Source organism: Schistocerca americana, unplaced genomic scaffold, assembly GCF_021461395.2.
Source record: "Schistocerca americana isolate TAMUIC-IGC-003095 unplaced genomic scaffold, iqSchAmer2.1 HiC_scaffold_984, whole genome shotgun sequence".
Taxonomy (NCBI): Eukaryota; Metazoa; Arthropoda; class Insecta; order Orthoptera; family Acrididae; genus Schistocerca; species Schistocerca americana.
In genome coordinates this window covers 1-16646 of record NW_025726768.1, presented here as the reverse complement: position 1 = coordinate 16646, position 16646 = coordinate 1, and the positions used below count along the sequence as shown (strand labels likewise).

The 16646-nt window shown below is 51.2% G+C and overlaps 10 non-coding genes across 10 annotated transcripts; all 10 read right to left on the bottom strand.

Annotated features, from left to right (window-relative positions):
* Window positions 1–1357: 1357 nt before the first annotated feature.
* Trnal-uaa lies at window positions 1358–1441 on the bottom strand. Its single transcript has one exon. It is a non-coding gene; the product is annotated as a tRNA-Leu (tRNA).
* A 1571-nt stretch (window positions 1442–3012) lies between these two features.
* On the bottom strand, window positions 3013–3096 carry Trnal-uaa. The gene has a single exon. It is a non-coding gene; the product is annotated as a tRNA-Leu (tRNA).
* Window positions 3097–4667: 1571 nt separating this feature from the next.
* On the bottom strand, window positions 4668–4751 carry Trnal-uaa. Its single transcript has one exon. It is a non-coding gene; the product is annotated as a tRNA-Leu (tRNA).
* Window positions 4752–6322: 1571 nt separating this feature from the next.
* Trnal-uaa lies at window positions 6323–6406 on the bottom strand. The gene has a single exon. It is a non-coding gene; the product is annotated as a tRNA-Leu (tRNA).
* A 1571-nt stretch (window positions 6407–7977) lies between these two features.
* Trnal-uaa lies at window positions 7978–8061 on the bottom strand. Its single transcript has one exon. It is a non-coding gene; the product is annotated as a tRNA-Leu (tRNA).
* A 1571-nt stretch (window positions 8062–9632) lies between these two features.
* On the bottom strand, window positions 9633–9716 carry Trnal-uaa. Its single transcript has one exon. It is a non-coding gene; the product is annotated as a tRNA-Leu (tRNA).
* Window positions 9717–11287: 1571 nt separating this feature from the next.
* Trnal-uaa lies at window positions 11288–11371 on the bottom strand. Its single transcript has one exon. It is a non-coding gene; the product is annotated as a tRNA-Leu (tRNA).
* Window positions 11372–12942: 1571 nt separating this feature from the next.
* On the bottom strand, window positions 12943–13026 carry Trnal-uaa. The gene has a single exon. It is a non-coding gene; the product is annotated as a tRNA-Leu (tRNA).
* Window positions 13027–14597: 1571 nt separating this feature from the next.
* On the bottom strand, window positions 14598–14681 carry Trnal-uaa. Its single transcript has one exon. It is a non-coding gene; the product is annotated as a tRNA-Leu (tRNA).
* A 1571-nt stretch (window positions 14682–16252) lies between these two features.
* Window positions 16253–16336, bottom strand: Trnal-uaa. The gene has a single exon. It is a non-coding gene; the product is annotated as a tRNA-Leu (tRNA).
* Between the last annotated feature and the right edge of the window lie 310 nt (window positions 16337–16646).

Sequence of the window (16646 nt, the reverse complement as noted above, 5' to 3'; positions counted from 1 at the left end):
ACTAGCAAAACTGTATTTAGTAATAGGAACATTTTCACATTGATGCAAAGAAAACTAGATATTAACGAACGGCGAATAAGACCGTTTCCTAGCAACAGCCACGCTTTGCATTACGCACTCGTGGGAAGCCAATGAAATACTTCATGTGAGGCTCTAACTGTCGGCCTTCACTTTACAATACTTAGGCTCTGCCCCGGTGGTACCGACGCATGCATACTGAAACGCCTTTGGATCGTCAGTGAGTACTTCATATTAGAAATTTCGTGTTCGCCCTGATGCGCATTAAAGGGCCAATTTATCAGAGAAAGTCAGTTCTGCGCCTAGTTACGGTATGTCGCCCTAGCAGCACCAGGAAATCGGGTTCAGTGGTGCTCGCGTCGCACTCGGCGTTGAGCGCCTGCAGCGCTATCGCCTTCGGCCTCTGGCGCCAGGAGGGAAGGCGACACATCACGGCGCAAGCAGCGCGTAGCAGAAGGCGGTGGTGGTGTGTCGGTCAGCATGGTTGCTTCCCAAGTAGCTGCTCCGGGTTCGAAGCCCGGACATCGCACGGAAGTTGTCTCCTTTACCCAGGAGAGTGTTTTCAACGGTACGAATGGTTTCCCTTCTCCCCTCGTAGGCTAGTGCGGATTACGATTCACAGCATCGTGTGTCCCCATGTGTCGACTTGTCTCGACTTTGCTCGGCTGACGCAAAAGCTGACGCTTGCAAATGGGCGTATATGTAGAGGACAGGCGCTAGAAACGACTGGGAGAGGCCACATCAACAAACACACAACGGACCCTTTCATTTGACTGTGGCCGCATGTTCGCGCCTTTGCGTACCGAGAGCAAGAGGGGGGTCAGCGTGCTGGACCGTACCATTACCGCACAGCAGCACCAAAAACGAAGGAAAAAGGCAAAACTGAAGAAACCAAGACACGCGGACTTCCCAGTTCGTCCCCAGCCGAGCACTAACCACGGCCAACGCTGCCTAATTTCGGTAATCGGACATGAACCCGTGTCGTTGGCACGGCATACAAGTTGGCGAGAATGTTGCCAGACGTGCGGACGTCTTAGTCCGTGTACAGATCACTTGGGATTTGCCTGACAGTCTCTCGCGTTGCCTTTTAGGGAAGGAAAATGGAATAGCCCTGAGCCACAACACAACGACCACGGAAACGTCCGTGAGAAGAGCTAAAACTCGGCACGAGAAAAATATGTTCCGCTATTTGTTTTCGGCCGCTCGAGCTATCGGACGTGCGACGCCTGCACTGCTGTCACTGTCGTCTCTAGTAAAATCTCCACGGCGTGTTTGTGCGTAATGTACTTGTTCTATAAGATGAAGGGAGTATGTTAGTTTCAGAATGTTTAAAATGCATTGTCAGATGTGGGGTTCGAACCCACGCTCCCTTACGGGAACCAGAGCTTAAATCTGGCGCCTTAGACCGCTCGGCCAATCTGACGTGCGAGACAAGCGCTCCAGTGACTTCCATCTCTAGCAAGATCTCAGGAGCCTCACTCCGAAACCTCTTTCTTTTTTCGGTAGAATGGAATTATGTGAGTTTAATAATATGTAAGACGCAATGTCAGATGTGGCGTACTAAACGCACCCTCGCTTTCGGGAACCAATGTGGCGCATTGGACCGCTTTCTTCCGTCGCTTCCAGTTTGAACTGTAACTAGCAAAACTGTATTTAGTAATAGGAACATTTTCACATTGATGCAAAGAAAACTAGATATTAACGAACGGCGAATAAGACCGTTTCCTAGCAACAGCCACGCTTTGCATTACGCACTCGTGGGAAGCCAATGAAATACTTCATGTGAGGCTCTAACTGTCGGCCTTCACTTTACAATACTTAGGCTCTGCCCCGGTGGTACCGACGCATGCATACTGAAACGCCTTTGGATCGTCAGTGAGTACTTCATATTAGAAATTTCGTGTTCGCCCTGATGCGCATTAAAGGGCCAATTTATCAGAGAAAGTCAGTTCTGCGCCTAGTTACGGTATGTCGCCCTAGCAGCACCAGGAAATCGGGTTCAGTGGTGCTCGCGTCGCACTCGGCGTTGAGCGCCTGCAGCGCTATCGCCTTCGGCCTCTGGCGCCAGGAGGGAAGGCGACACATCACGGCGCAAGCAGCGCGTAGCAGAAGGCGGTGGTGGTGTGTCGGTCAGCATGGTTGCTTCCCAAGTAGCTGCTCCGGGTTCGAAGCCCGGACATCGCACGGAAGTTGTCTCCTTTACCCAGGAGAGTGTTTTCAACGGTACGAATGGTTTCCCTTCTCCCCTCGTAGGCTAGTGCGGATTACGATTCACAGCATCGTGTGTCCCCATGTGTCGACTTGTCTCGACTTTGCTCGGCTGACGCAAAAGCTGACGCTTGCAAATGGGCGTATATGTAGAGGACAGGCGCTAGAAACGACTGGGAGAGGCCACATCAACAAACACACAACGGACCCTTTCATTTGACTGTGGCCGCATGTTCGCGCCTTTGCGTACCGAGAGCAAGAGGGGGGTCAGCGTGCTGGACCGTACCATTACCGCACAGCAGCACCAAAAACGAAGGAAAAAGGCAAAACTGAAGAAACCAAGACACGCGGACTTCCCAGTTCGTCCCCAGCCGAGCACTAACCACGGCCAACGCTGCCTAATTTCGGTAATCGGACATGAACCCGTGTCGTTGGCACGGCATACAAGTTGGCGAGAATGTTGCCAGACGTGCGGACGTCTTAGTCCGTGTACAGATCACTTGGGATTTGCCTGACAGTCTCTCGCGTTGCCTTTTAGGGAAGGAAAATGGAATAGCCCTGAGCCACAACACAACGACCACGGAAACGTCCGTGAGAAGAGCTAAAACTCGGCACGAGAAAAATATGTTCCGCTATTTGTTTTCGGCCGCTCGAGCTATCGGACGTGCGACGCCTGCACTGCTGTCACTGTCGTCTCTAGTAAAATCTCCACGGCGTGTTTGTGCGTAATGTACTTGTTCTATAAGATGAAGGGAGTATGTTAGTTTCAGAATGTTTAAAATGCATTGTCAGATGTGGGGTTCGAACCCACGCTCCCTTACGGGAACCAGAGCTTAAATCTGGCGCCTTAGACCGCTCGGCCAATCTGACGTGCGAGACAAGCGCTCCAGTGACTTCCATCTCTAGCAAGATCTCAGGAGCCTCACTCCGAAACCTCTTTCTTTTTTCGGTAGAATGGAATTATGTGAGTTTAATAATATGTAAGACGCAATGTCAGATGTGGCGTACTAAACGCACCCTCGCTTTCGGGAACCAATGTGGCGCATTGGACCGCTTTCTTCCGTCGCTTCCAGTTTGAACTGTAACTAGCAAAACTGTATTTAGTAATAGGAACATTTTCACATTGATGCAAAGAAAACTAGATATTAACGAACGGCGAATAAGACCGTTTCCTAGCAACAGCCACGCTTTGCATTACGCACTCGTGGGAAGCCAATGAAATACTTCATGTGAGGCTCTAACTGTCGGCCTTCACTTTACAATACTTAGGCTCTGCCCCGGTGGTACCGACGCATGCATACTGAAACGCCTTTGGATCGTCAGTGAGTACTTCATATTAGAAATTTCGTGTTCGCCCTGATGCGCATTAAAGGGCCAATTTATCAGAGAAAGTCAGTTCTGCGCCTAGTTACGGTATGTCGCCCTAGCAGCACCAGGAAATCGGGTTCAGTGGTGCTCGCGTCGCACTCGGCGTTGAGCGCCTGCAGCGCTATCGCCTTCGGCCTCTGGCGCCAGGAGGGAAGGCGACACATCACGGCGCAAGCAGCGCGTAGCAGAAGGCGGTGGTAGTGTGTCGGTCAGCATGGTTGCTTCCCAAGTAGCTGCTCCGGGTTCGAAGCCCGGACATCGCACGGAAGTTGTCTCCTTTACCCAGGAGAGTGTTTTCAACGGTACGAATGGTTTCCCTTCTCCCCTCGTAGGCTAGTGCGGATTACGATTCACAGCATCGTGTGTCCCCATGTGTCGACTTGTCTCGACTTTGCTCGGCTGACGCAAAAGCTGACGCTTGCAAATGGGCGTATATGTAGAGGACAGGCGCTAGAAACGACTGGGAGAGGCCACATCAACAAACACACAACGGACCCTTTCATTTGACTGTGGCCGCATGTTCGCGCCTTTGCGTACCGAGAGCAAGAGGGGGGTCAGCGTGCTGGACCGTACCATTACCGCACAGCAGCACCAAAAACGAAGGAAAAAGGCAAAACTGAAGAAACCAAGACACGCGGACTTCCCAGTTCGTCCCCAGCCGAGCACTAACCACGGCCAACGCTGCCTAATTTCGGTAATCGGACATGAACCCGTGTCGTTGGCACGGCATACAAGTTGGCGAGAATGTTGCCAGACGTGCGGACGTCTTAGTCCGTGTACAGATCACTTGGGATTTGCCTGACAGTCTCTCGCGTTGCCTTTTAGGGAAGGAAAATGGAATAGCCCTGAGCCACAACACAACGACCACGGAAACGTCCGTGAGAAGAGCTAAAACTCGGCACGAGAAAAATATGTTCCGCTATTTGTTTTCGGCCGCTCGAGCTATCGGACGTGCGACGCCTGCACTGCTGTCACTGTCGTCTCTAGTAAAATCTCCACGGCGTGTTTGTGCGTAATGTACTTGTTCTATAAGATGAAGGGAGTATGTTAGTTTCAGAATGTTTAAAATGCATTGTCAGATGTGGGGTTCGAACCCACGCTCCCTTACGGGAACCAGAGCTTAAATCTGGCGCCTTAGACCGCTCGGCCAATCTGACGTGCGAGAGAAGCGCTCCAGTGACTTCCATCTCTAGCAAGATCTCAGGAGCCTCACTCCGAAACCTCTTTCTTTTTTCGGTAGAATGGAATTATGTGAGTTTAATAATATGTAAGACGCAATGTCAGATGTGGCGTACTAAACGCACCCTCGCTTTCGGGAACCAATGTGGCGCATTGGACCGCTTTCTTCCGTCGCTTCCAGTTTGAACTGTAACTAGCAAAACTGTATTTAGTAATAGGAACATTTTCACATTGATGCAAAGAAAACTAGATATTAACGAACGGCGAATAAGACCGTTTCCTAGCAACAGCCACGCTTTGCATTACGCACTCGTGGGAAGCCAATGAAATACTTCATGTGAGGCTCTAACTGTCGGCCTTCACTTTACAATACTTAGGCTCTGCCCCGGTGGTACCGACGCATGCATACTGAAACGCCTTTGGATCGTCAGTGAGTACTTCATATTAGAAATTTCGTGTTCGCCCTGATGCGCATTAAAGGGCCAATTTATCAGAGAAAGTCAGTTCTGCGCCTAGTTACGGTATGTCGCCCTAGCAGCACCAGGAAATCGGGTTCAGTGGTGCTCGCGTCGCACTCGGCGTTGAGCGCCTGCAGCGCTATCGCCTTCGGCCTCTGGCGCCAGGAGGGAAGGCGACACATCACGGCGCAAGCAGCGCGTAGCAGAAGGCGGTGGTGGTGTGTCGGTCAGCATGGTTGCTTCCCAAGTAGCTGCTCCGGGTTCGAAGCCCGGACATCGCACGGAAGTTGTCTCCTTTACCCAGGAGAGTGTTTTCAACGGTACGAATGGTTTCCCTTCTCCCCTCGTAGGCTAGTGCGGATTACGATTCACAGCATCGTGTGTCCCCATGTGTCGACTTGTCTCGACTTTGCTCGGCTGACGCAAAAGCTGACGCTTGCAAATGGGCGTATATGTAGAGGACAGGCGCTAGAAACGACTGGGAGAGGCCACATCAACAAACACACAACGGACCCTTTCATTTGACTGTGGCCGCATGTTCGCGCCTTTGCGTACCGAGAGCAAGAGGGGGGTCAGCGTGCTGGACCGTACCATTACCGCACAGCAGCACCAAAAACGAAGGAAAAAGGCAAAACTGAAGAAACCAAGACACGCGGACTTCCCAGTTCGTCCCCAGCCGAGCACTAACCACGGCCAACGCTGCCTAATTTCGGTAATCGGACATGAACCCGTGTCGTTGGCACGGCATACAAGTTGGCGAGAATGTTGCCAGACGTGCGGACGTCTTAGTCCGTGTACAGATCACTTGGGATTTGCCTGACAGTCTCTCGCGTTGCCTTTTAGGGAAGGAAAATGGAATAGCCCTGAGCCACAACACAACGACCACGGAAACGTCCGTGAGAAGAGCTAAAACTCGGCACGAGAAAAATATGTTCCGCTATTTGTTTTCGGCCGCTCGAGCTATCGGACGTGCGACGCCTGCACTGCTGTCACTGTCGTCTCTAGTAAAATCTCCACGGCGTGTTTGTGCGTAATGTACTTGTTCTATAAGATGAAGGGAGTATGTTAGTTTCAGAATGTTTAAAATGCATTGTCAGATGTGGGGTTCGAACCCACGCTCCCTTACGGGAACCAGAGCTTAAATCTGGCGCCTTAGACCGCTCGGCCAATCTGACGTGCGAGACAAGCGCTCCAGTGACTTCCATCTCTAGCAAGATCTCAGGAGCCTCACTCCGAAACCTCTTTCTTTTTTCGGTAGAATGGAATTATGTGAGTTTAATAATATGTAAGACGCAATGTCAGATGTGGCGTACTAAACGCACCCTCGCTTTCGGGAACCAATGTGGCGCATTGGACCGCTTTCTTCCGTCGCTTCCAGTTTGAACTGTAACTAGCAAAACTGTATTTAGTAATAGGAACATTTTCACATTGATGCAAAGAAAACTAGATATTAACGAACGGCGAATAAGACCGTTTCCTAGCAACAGCCACGCTTTGCATTACGCACTCGTGGGAAGCCAATGAAATACTTCATGTGAGGCTCTAACTGTCGGCCTTCACTTTACAATACTTAGGCTCTGCCCCGGTGGTACCGACGCATGCATACTGAAACGCCTTTGGATCGTCAGTGAGTACTTCATATTAGAAATTTCGTGTTCGCCCTGATGCGCATTAAAGGGCCAATTTATCAGAGAAAGTCAGTTCTGCGCCTAGTTACGGTATGTCGCCCTAGCAGCACCAGGAAATCGGGTTCAGTGGTGCTCGCGTCGCACTCGGCGTTGAGCGCCTGCAGCGCTATCGCCTTCGGCCTCTGGCGCCAGGAGGGAAGGCGACACATCACGGCGCAAGCAGCGCGTAGCAGAAGGCGGTGGTGGTGTGTCGGTCAGCATGGTTGCTTCCCAAGTAGCTGCTCCGGGTTCGAAGCCCGGACATCGCACGGAAGTTGTCTCCTTTACCCAGGAGAGTGTTTTCAACGGTACGAATGGTTTCCCTTCTCCCCTCGTAGGCTAGTGCGGATTACGATTCACAGCATCGTGTGTCCCCATGTGTCGACTTGTCTCGACTTTGCTCGGCTGACGCAAAAGCTGACGCTTGCAAATGGGCGTATATGTAGAGGACAGGCGCTAGAAACGACTGGGAGAGGCCACATCAACAAACACACAACGGACCCTTTCATTTGACTGTGGCCGCATGTTCGCGCCTTTGCGTACCGAGAGCAAGAGGGGGGTCAGCGTGCTGGACCGTACCATTACCGCACAGCAGCACCAAAAACGAAGGAAAAAGGCAAAACTGAAGAAACCAAGACACGCGGACTTCCCAGTTCGTCCCCAGCCGAGCACTAACCACGGCCAACGCTGCCTAATTTCGGTAATCGGACATGAACCCGTGTCGTTGGCACGGCATACAAGTTGGCGAGAATGTTGCCAGACGTGCGGACGTCTTAGTCCGTGTACAGATCACTTGGGATTTGCCTGACAGTCTCTCGCGTTGCCTTTTAGGGAAGGAAAATGGAATAGCCCTGAGCCACAACACAACGACCACGGAAACGTCCGTGAGAAGAGCTAAAACTCGGCACGAGAAAAATATGTTCCGCTATTTGTTTTCGGCCGCTCGAGCTATCGGACGTGCGACGCCTGCACTGCTGTCACTGTCGTCTCTAGTAAAATCTCCACGGCGTGTTTGTGCGTAATGTACTTGTTCTATAAGATGAAGGGAGTATGTTAGTTTCAGAATGTTTAAAATGCATTGTCAGATGTGGGGTTCGAACCCACGCTCCCTTACGGGAACCAGAGCTTAAATCTGGCGCCTTAGACCGCTCGGCCAATCTGACGTGCGAGACAAGCGCTCCAGTGACTTCCATCTCTAGCAAGATCTCAGGAGCCTCACTCCGAAACCTCTTTCTTTTTTCGGTAGAATGGAATTATGTGAGTTTAATAATATGTAAGACGCAATGTCAGATGTGGCGTACTAAACGCACCCTCGCTTTCGGGAACCAATGTGGCGCATTGGACCGCTTTCTTCCGTCGCTTCCAGTTTGAACTGTAACTAGCAAAACTGTATTTAGTAATAGGAACATTTTCACATTGATGCAAAGAAAACTAGATATTAACGAACGGCGAATAAGACCGTTTCCTAGCAACAGCCACGCTTTGCATTACGCACTCGTGGGAAGCCAATGAAATACTTCATGTGAGGCTCTAACTGTCGGCCTTCACTTTACAATACTTAGGCTCTGCCCCGGTGGTACCGACGCATGCATACTGAAACGCCTTTGGATCGTCAGTGAGTACTTCATATTAGAAATTTCGTGTTCGCCCTGATGCGCATTAAAGGGCCAATTTATCAGAGAAAGTCAGTTCTGCGCCTAGTTACGGTATGTCGCCCTAGCAGCACCAGGAAATCGGGTTCAGTGGTGCTCGCGTCGCACTCGGCGTTGAGCGCCTGCAGCGCTATCGCCTTCGGCCTCTGGCGCCAGGAGGGAAGGCGACACATCACGGCGCAAGCAGCGCGTAGCAGAAGGCGGTGGTGGTGTGTCGGTCAGCATGGTTGCTTCCCAAGTAGCTGCTCCGGGTTCGAAGCCCGGACATCGCACGGAAGTTGTCTCCTTTACCCAGGAGAGTGTTTTCAACGGTACGAATGGTTTCCCTTCTCCCCTCGTAGGCTAGTGCGGATTACGATTCACAGCATCGTGTGTCCCCATGTGTCGACTTGTCTCGACTTTGCTCGGCTGACGCAAAAGCTGACGCTTGCAAATGGGCGTATATGTAGAGGACAGGCGCTAGAAACGACTGGGAGAGGCCACATCAACAAACACACAACGGACCCTTTCATTTGACTGTGGCCGCATGTTCGCGCCTTTGCGTACCGAGAGCAAGAGGGGGGTCAGCGTGCTGGACCGTACCATTACCGCACAGCAGCACCAAAAACGAAGGAAAAAGGCAAAACTGAAGAAACCAAGACACGCGGACTTCCCAGTTCGTCCCCAGCCGAGCACTAACCACGGCCAACGCTGCCTAATTTCGGTAATCGGACATGAACCCGTGTCGTTGGCACGGCATACAAGTTGGCGAGAATGTTGCCAGACGTGCGGACGTCTTAGTCCGTGTACAGATCACTTGGGATTTGCCTGACAGTCTCTCGCGTTGCCTTTTAGGGAAGGAAAATGGAATAGCCCTGAGCCACAACACAACGACCACGGAAACGTCCGTGAGAAGAGCTAAAACTCGGCACGAGAAAAATATGTTCCGCTATTTGTTTTCGGCCGCTCGAGCTATCGGACGTGCGACGCCTGCACTGCTGTCACTGTCGTCTCTAGTAAAATCTCCACGGCGTGTTTGTGCGTAATGTACTTGTTCTATAAGATGAAGGGAGTATGTTAGTTTCAGAATGTTTAAAATGCATTGTCAGATGTGGGGTTCGAACCCACGCTCCCTTACGGGAACCAGAGCTTAAATCTGGCGCCTTAGACCGCTCGGCCAATCTGACGTGCGAGACAAGCGCTCCAGTGACTTCCATCTCTAGCAAGATCTCAGGAGCCTCACTCCGAAACCTCTTTCTTTTTTCGGTAGAATGGAATTATGTGAGTTTAATAATATGTAAGACGCAATGTCAGATGTGGCGTACTAAACGCACCCTCGCTTTCGGGAACCAATGTGGCGCATTGGACCGCTTTCTTCCGTCGCTTCCAGTTTGAACTGTAACTAGCAAAACTGTATTTAGTAATAGGAACATTTTCACATTGATGCAAAGAAAACTAGATATTAACGAACGGCGAATAAGACCGTTTCCTAGCAACAGCCACGCTTTGCATTACGCACTCGTGGGAAGCCAATGAAATACTTCATGTGAGGCTCTAACTGTCGGCCTTCACTTTACAATACTTAGGCTCTGCCCCGGTGGTACCGACGCATGCATACTGAAACGCCTTTGGATCGTCAGTGAGTACTTCATATTAGAAATTTCGTGTTCGCCCTGATGCGCATTAAAGGGCCAATTTATCAGAGAAAGTCAGTTCTGCGCCTAGTTACGGTATGTCGCCCTAGCAGCACCAGGAAATCGGGTTCAGTGGTGCTCGCGTCGCACTCGGCGTTGAGCGCCTGCAGCGCTATCGCCTTCGGCCTCTGGCGCCAGGAGGGAAGGCGACACATCACGGCGCAAGCAGCGCGTAGCAGAAGGCGGTGGTGGTGTGTCGGTCAGCATGGTTGCTTCCCAAGTAGCTGCTCCGGGTTCGAAGCCCGGACATCGCACGGAAGTTGTCTCCTTTACCCAGGAGAGTGTTTTCAACGGTACGAATGGTTTCCCTTCTCCCCTCGTAGGCTAGTGCGGATTACGATTCACAGCATCGTGTGTCCCCATGTGTCGACTTGTCTCGACTTTGCTCGGCTGACGCAAAAGCTGACGCTTGCAAATGGGCGTATATGTAGAGGACAGGCGCTAGAAACGACTGGGAGAGGCCACATCAACAAACACACAACGGACCCTTTCATTTGACTGTGGCCGCATGTTCGCGCCTTTGCGTACCGAGAGCAAGAGGGGGGTCAGCGTGCTGGACCGTACCATTACCGCACAGCAGCACCAAAAACGAAGGAAAAAGGCAAAACTGAAGAAACCAAGACACGCGGACTTCCCAGTTCGTCCCCAGCCGAGCACTAACCACGGCCAACGCTGCCTAATTTCGGTAATCGGACATGAACCCGTGTCGTTGGCACGGCATACAAGTTGGCGAGAATGTTGCCAGACGTGCGGACGTCTTAGTCCGTGTACAGATCACTTGGGATTTGCCTGACAGTCTCTCGCGTTGCCTTTTAGGGAAGGAAAATGGAATAGCCCTGAGCCACAACACAACGACCACGGAAACGTCCGTGAGAAGAGCTAAAACTCGGCACGAGAAAAATATGTTCCGCTATTTGTTTTCGGCCGCTCGAGCTATCGGACGTGCGACGCCTGCACTGCTGTCACTGTCGTCTCTAGTAAAATCTCCACGGCGTGTTTGTGCGTAATGTACTTGTTCTATAAGATGAAGGGAGTATGTTAGTTTCAGAATGTTTAAAATGCATTGTCAGATGTGGGGTTCGAACCCACGCTCCCTTACGGGAACCAGAGCTTAAATCTGGCGCCTTAGACCGCTCGGCCAATCTGACGTGCGAGACAAGCGCTCCAGTGACTTCCATCTCTAGCAAGATCTCAGGAGCCTCACTCCGAAACCTCTTTCTTTTTTCGGTAGAATGGAATTATGTGAGTTTAATAATATGTAAGACGCAATGTCAGATGTGGCGTACTAAACGCACCCTCGCTTTCGGGAACCAATGTGGCGCATTGGACCGCTTTCTTCCGTCGCTTCCAGTTTGAACTGTAACTAGCAAAACTGTATTTAGTAATAGGAACATTTTCACATTGATGCAAAGAAAACTAGATATTAACGAACGGCGAATAAGACCGTTTCCTAGCAACAGCCACGCTTTGCATTACGCACTCGTGGGAAGCCAATGAAATACTTCATGTGAGGCTCTAACTGTCGGCCTTCACTTTACAATACTTAGGCTCTGCCCCGGTGGTACCGACGCATGCATACTGAAACGCCTTTGGATCGTCAGTGAGTACTTCATATTAGAAATTTCGTGTTCGCCCTGATGCGCATTAAAGGGCCAATTTATCAGAGAAAGTCAGTTCTGCGCCTAGTTACGGTATGTCGCCCTAGCAGCACCAGGAAATCGGGTTCAGTGGTGCTCGCGTCGCACTCGGCGTTGAGCGCCTGCAGCGCTATCGCCTTCGGCCTCTGGCGCCAGGAGGGAAGGCGACACATCACGGCGCAAGCAGCGCGTAGCAGAAGGCGGTGGTGGTGTGTCGGTCAGCATGGTTGCTTCCCAAGTAGCTGCTCCGGGTTCGAAGCCCGGACATCGCACGGAAGTTGTCTCCTTTACCCAGGAGAGTGTTTTCAACGGTACGAATGGTTTCCCTTCTCCCCTCGTAGGCTAGTGCGGATTACGATTCACAGCATCGTGTGTCCCCATGTGTCGACTTGTCTCGACTTTGCTCGGCTGACGCAAAAGCTGACGCTTGCAAATGGGCGTATATGTAGAGGACAGGCGCTAGAAACGACTGGGAGAGGCCACATCAACAAACACACAACGGACCCTTTCATTTGACTGTGGCCGCATGTTCGCGCCTTTGCGTACCGAGAGCAAGAGGGGGGTCAGCGTGCTGGACCGTACCATTACCGCACAGCAGCACCAAAAACGAAGGAAAAAGGCAAAACTGAAGAAACCAAGACACGCGGACTTCCCAGTTCGTCCCCAGCCGAGCACTAACCACGGCCAACGCTGCCTAATTTCGGTAATCGGACATGAACCCGTGTCGTTGGCACGGCATACAAGTTGGCGAGAATGTTGCCAGACGTGCGGACGTCTTAGTCCGTGTACAGATCACTTGGGATTTGCCTGACAGTCTCTCGCGTTGCCTTTTAGGGAAGGAAAATGGAATAGCCCTGAGCCACAACACAACGACCACGGAAACGTCCGTGAGAAGAGCTAAAACTCGGCACGAGAAAAATATGTTCCGCTATTTGTTTTCGGCCGCTCGAGCTATCGGACGTGCGACGCCTGCACTGCTGTCACTGTCGTCTCTAGTAAAATCTCCACGGCGTGTTTGTGCGTAATGTACTTGTTCTATAAGATGAAGGGAGTATGTTAGTTTCAGAATGTTTAAAATGCATTGTCAGATGTGGGGTTCGAACCCACGCTCCCTTACGGGAACCAGAGCTTAAATCTGGCGCCTTAGACCGCTCGGCCAATCTGACGTGCGAGACAAGCGCTCCAGTGACTTCCATCTCTAGCAAGATCTCAGGAGCCTCACTCCGAAACCTCTTTCTTTTTTCGGTAGAATGGAATTATGTGAGTTTAATAATATGTAAGACGCAATGTCAGATGTGGCGTACTAAACGCACCCTCGCTTTCGGGAACCAATGTGGCGCATTGGACCGCTTTCTTCCGTCGCTTCCAGTTTGAACTGTAACTAGCAAAACTGTATTTAGTAATAGGAACATTTTCACATTGATGCAAAGAAAACTAGATATTAACGAACGGCGAATAAGACCGTTTCCTAGCAACAGCCACGCTTTGCATTACGCACTCGTGGGAAGCCAATGAAATACTTCATGTGAGGCTCTAACTGTCGGCCTTCACTTTACAATACTTAGGCTCTGCCCCGGTGGTACCGACGCATGCATACTGAAACGCCTTTGGATCGTCAGTGAGTACTTCATATTAGAAATTTCGTGTTCGCCCTGATGCGCATTAAAGGGCCAATTTATCAGAGAAAGTCAGTTCTGCGCCTAGTTACGGTATGTCGCCCTAGCAGCACCAGGAAATCGGGTTCAGTGGTGCTCGCGTCGCACTCGGCGTTGAGCGCCTGCAGCGCTATCGCCTTCGGCCTCTGGCGCCAGGAGGGAAGGCGACACATCACGGCGCAAGCAGCGCGTAGCAGAAGGCGGTGGTGGTGTGTCGGTCAGCATGGTTGCTTCCCAAGTAGCTGCTCCGGGTTCGAAGCCCGGACATCGCACGGAAGTTGTCTCCTTTACCCAGGAGAGTGTTTTCAACGGTACGAATGGTTTCCCTTCTCCCCTCGTAGGCTAGTGCGGATTACGATTCACAGCATCGTGTGTCCCCATGTGTCGACTTGTCTCGACTTTGCTCGGCTGACGCAAAAGCTGACGCTTGCAAATGGGCGTATATGTAGAGGACAGGCGCTAGAAACGACTGGGAGAGGCCACATCAACAAACACACAACGGACCCTTTCATTTGACTGTGGCCGCATGTTCGCGCCTTTGCGTACCGAGAGCAAGAGGGGGGTCAGCGTGCTGGACCGTACCATTACCGCACAGCAGCACCAAAAACGAAGGAAAAAGGCAAAACTGAAGAAACCAAGACACGCGGACTTCCCAGTTCGTCCCCAGCCGAGCACTAACCACGGCCAACGCTGCCTAATTTCGGTAATCGGACATGAACCCGTGTCGTTGGCACGGCATACAAGTTGGCGAGAATGTTGCCAGACGTGCGGACGTCTTAGTCCGTGTACAGATCACTTGGGATTTGCCTGACAGTCTCTCGCGTTGCCTTTTAGGGAAGGAAAATGGAATAGCCCTGAGCCACAACACAACGACCACGGAAACGTCCGTGAGAAGAGCTAAAACTCGGCACGAGAAAAATATGTTCCGCTATTTGTTTTCGGCCGCTCGAGCTATCGGACGTGCGACGCCTGCACTGCTGTCACTGTCGTCTCTAGTAAAATCTCCACGGCGTGTTTGTGCGTAATGTACTTGTTCTATAAGATGAAGGGAGTATGTTAGTTTCAGAATGTTTAAAATGCATTGTCAGATGTGGGGTTCGAACCCACGCTCCCTTACGGGAACCAGAGCTTAAATCTGGCGCCTTAGACCGCTCGGCCAATCTGACGTGCGAGACAAGCGCTCCAGTGACTTCCATCTCTAGCAAGATCTCAGGAGCCTCACTCCGAAACCTCTTTCTTTTTTCGGTAGAATGGAATTATGTGAGTTTAATAATATGTAAGACGCAATGTCAGATGTGGCGTACTAAACGCACCCTCGCTTTCGGGAACCAATGTGGCGCATTGGACCGCTTTCTTCCGTCGCTTCCAGTTTGAACTGTAACTAGCAAAACTGTATTTAGTAATAGGAACATTTTCACATTGATGCAAAGAAAACTAGATATTAACGAACGGCGAATAAGACCGTTTCCTAGCAACAGCCACGCTTTGCATTACGCACTCGTGGGAAGCCAATGAAATACTTCATGTGAGGCTCTAACTGTCGGCCTTCACTTTACAATACTTAGGCTCTGCCCCGGTGGTACCGACGCATGCATACTGAAACGCCTTTGGATCGTCAGTGAGTACTTCATATTAGAAATTTCGTGTTCGCCCTGATGCGCATTAAAGGGCCAATTTATCAGAGAAAGTCAGTTCTGCGCCTAGTTACGGTATGTCGCCCTAGCAGCACCAGGAAATCGGGTTCAGTGGTGCTCGCGTCGCACTCGGCGTTGAGCGCCTGCAGCGCTATCGCCTTCGGCCTCTGGCGCCAGGAGGGAAGGCGACACATCACGGCGCAAGCAGCGCGTAGCAGAAGGCGGTGGTGGTGTGTCGGTCAGCATGGTTGCTTCCCAAGTAGCTGCTCCGGGTTCGAAGCCCGGACATCGCACGGAAGTTGTCTCCTTTACCCAGGAGAGTGTTTTCAACGGTACGAATGGTTTCCCTTCTCCCCTCGTAGGCTAGTGCGGATTACGATTCACAGCATCGTGTGTCCCCATGTGTCGACTTGTCTCGACTTTGCTCGGCTGACGCAAAAGCTGACGCTTGCAAATGGGCGTATATGTAGAGGACAGGCGCTAGAAACGACTGGGAGAGGCCACATCAACAAACACACAACGGACCCTTTCATTTGACTGTGGCCGCATGTTCGCGCCTTTGCGTACCGAGAGCAAGAGGGGGGTCAGCGTGCTGGACCGTACCATTACCGCACAGCAGCACCAAAAACGAAGGAAAAAGGCAAAACTGAAGAAACCAAGACACGCGGACTTCCCAGTTCGTCCCCAGCCGAGCACTAACCACGGCCAACGCTGCCTAATTTCGGTAATCGGACATGAACCCGTGTCGTTGGCACGGCATACAAGTTGGCGAGAATGTTGCCAGACGTGCGGACGTCTTAGTCCGTGTACAGATCACTTGGGATTTGCCTGACAGTCTCTCGCGTTGCCTTTTAGGGAAGGAAAATGGAATAGCCCTGAGCCACAACACAACGACCACGGAAACGTCCGTGAGAAGAGCTAAAACTCGGCACGAGAAAAATATGTTCCGCTATTTGTTTTCGGCCGCTCGAGCTATCGGACGTGCGACGCCTGCACTGCTGTCACTGTCGTCTCTAGTAAAATCTCCACGGCGTGTTTGTGCGTAATGTACTTGTTCTATAAGATGAAGGGAGTATGTTAGTTTCAGAATGTTTAAAATGCATTGTCAGATGTGGGGTTCGAACCCACGCTCCCTTACGGGAACCAGAGCTTAAATCTGGCGCCTTAGACCGCTCGGCCAATCTGACGTGCGAGACAAGCGCTCCAGTGACTTCCATCTCTAGCAAGATCTCAGGAGCCTCACTCCGAAACCTCTTTCTTTTTTCGGTAGAATGGAATTATGTGAGTTTAATAATATGTAAGACGCAATGTCAGATGTGGCGTACTAAACGCACCCTCGCTTTCGGGAACCAATGTGGCGCATTGGACCGCTTTCTTCCGTCGCTTCCAGTTTGAACTGTAACTAGCAAAACTGTATTTAGTAATAGGAACATTTTCACATTGATGCAAAGAAAACTAGATATTAACGAACGGCGAATAAGACCGTTTCCTAGCAAC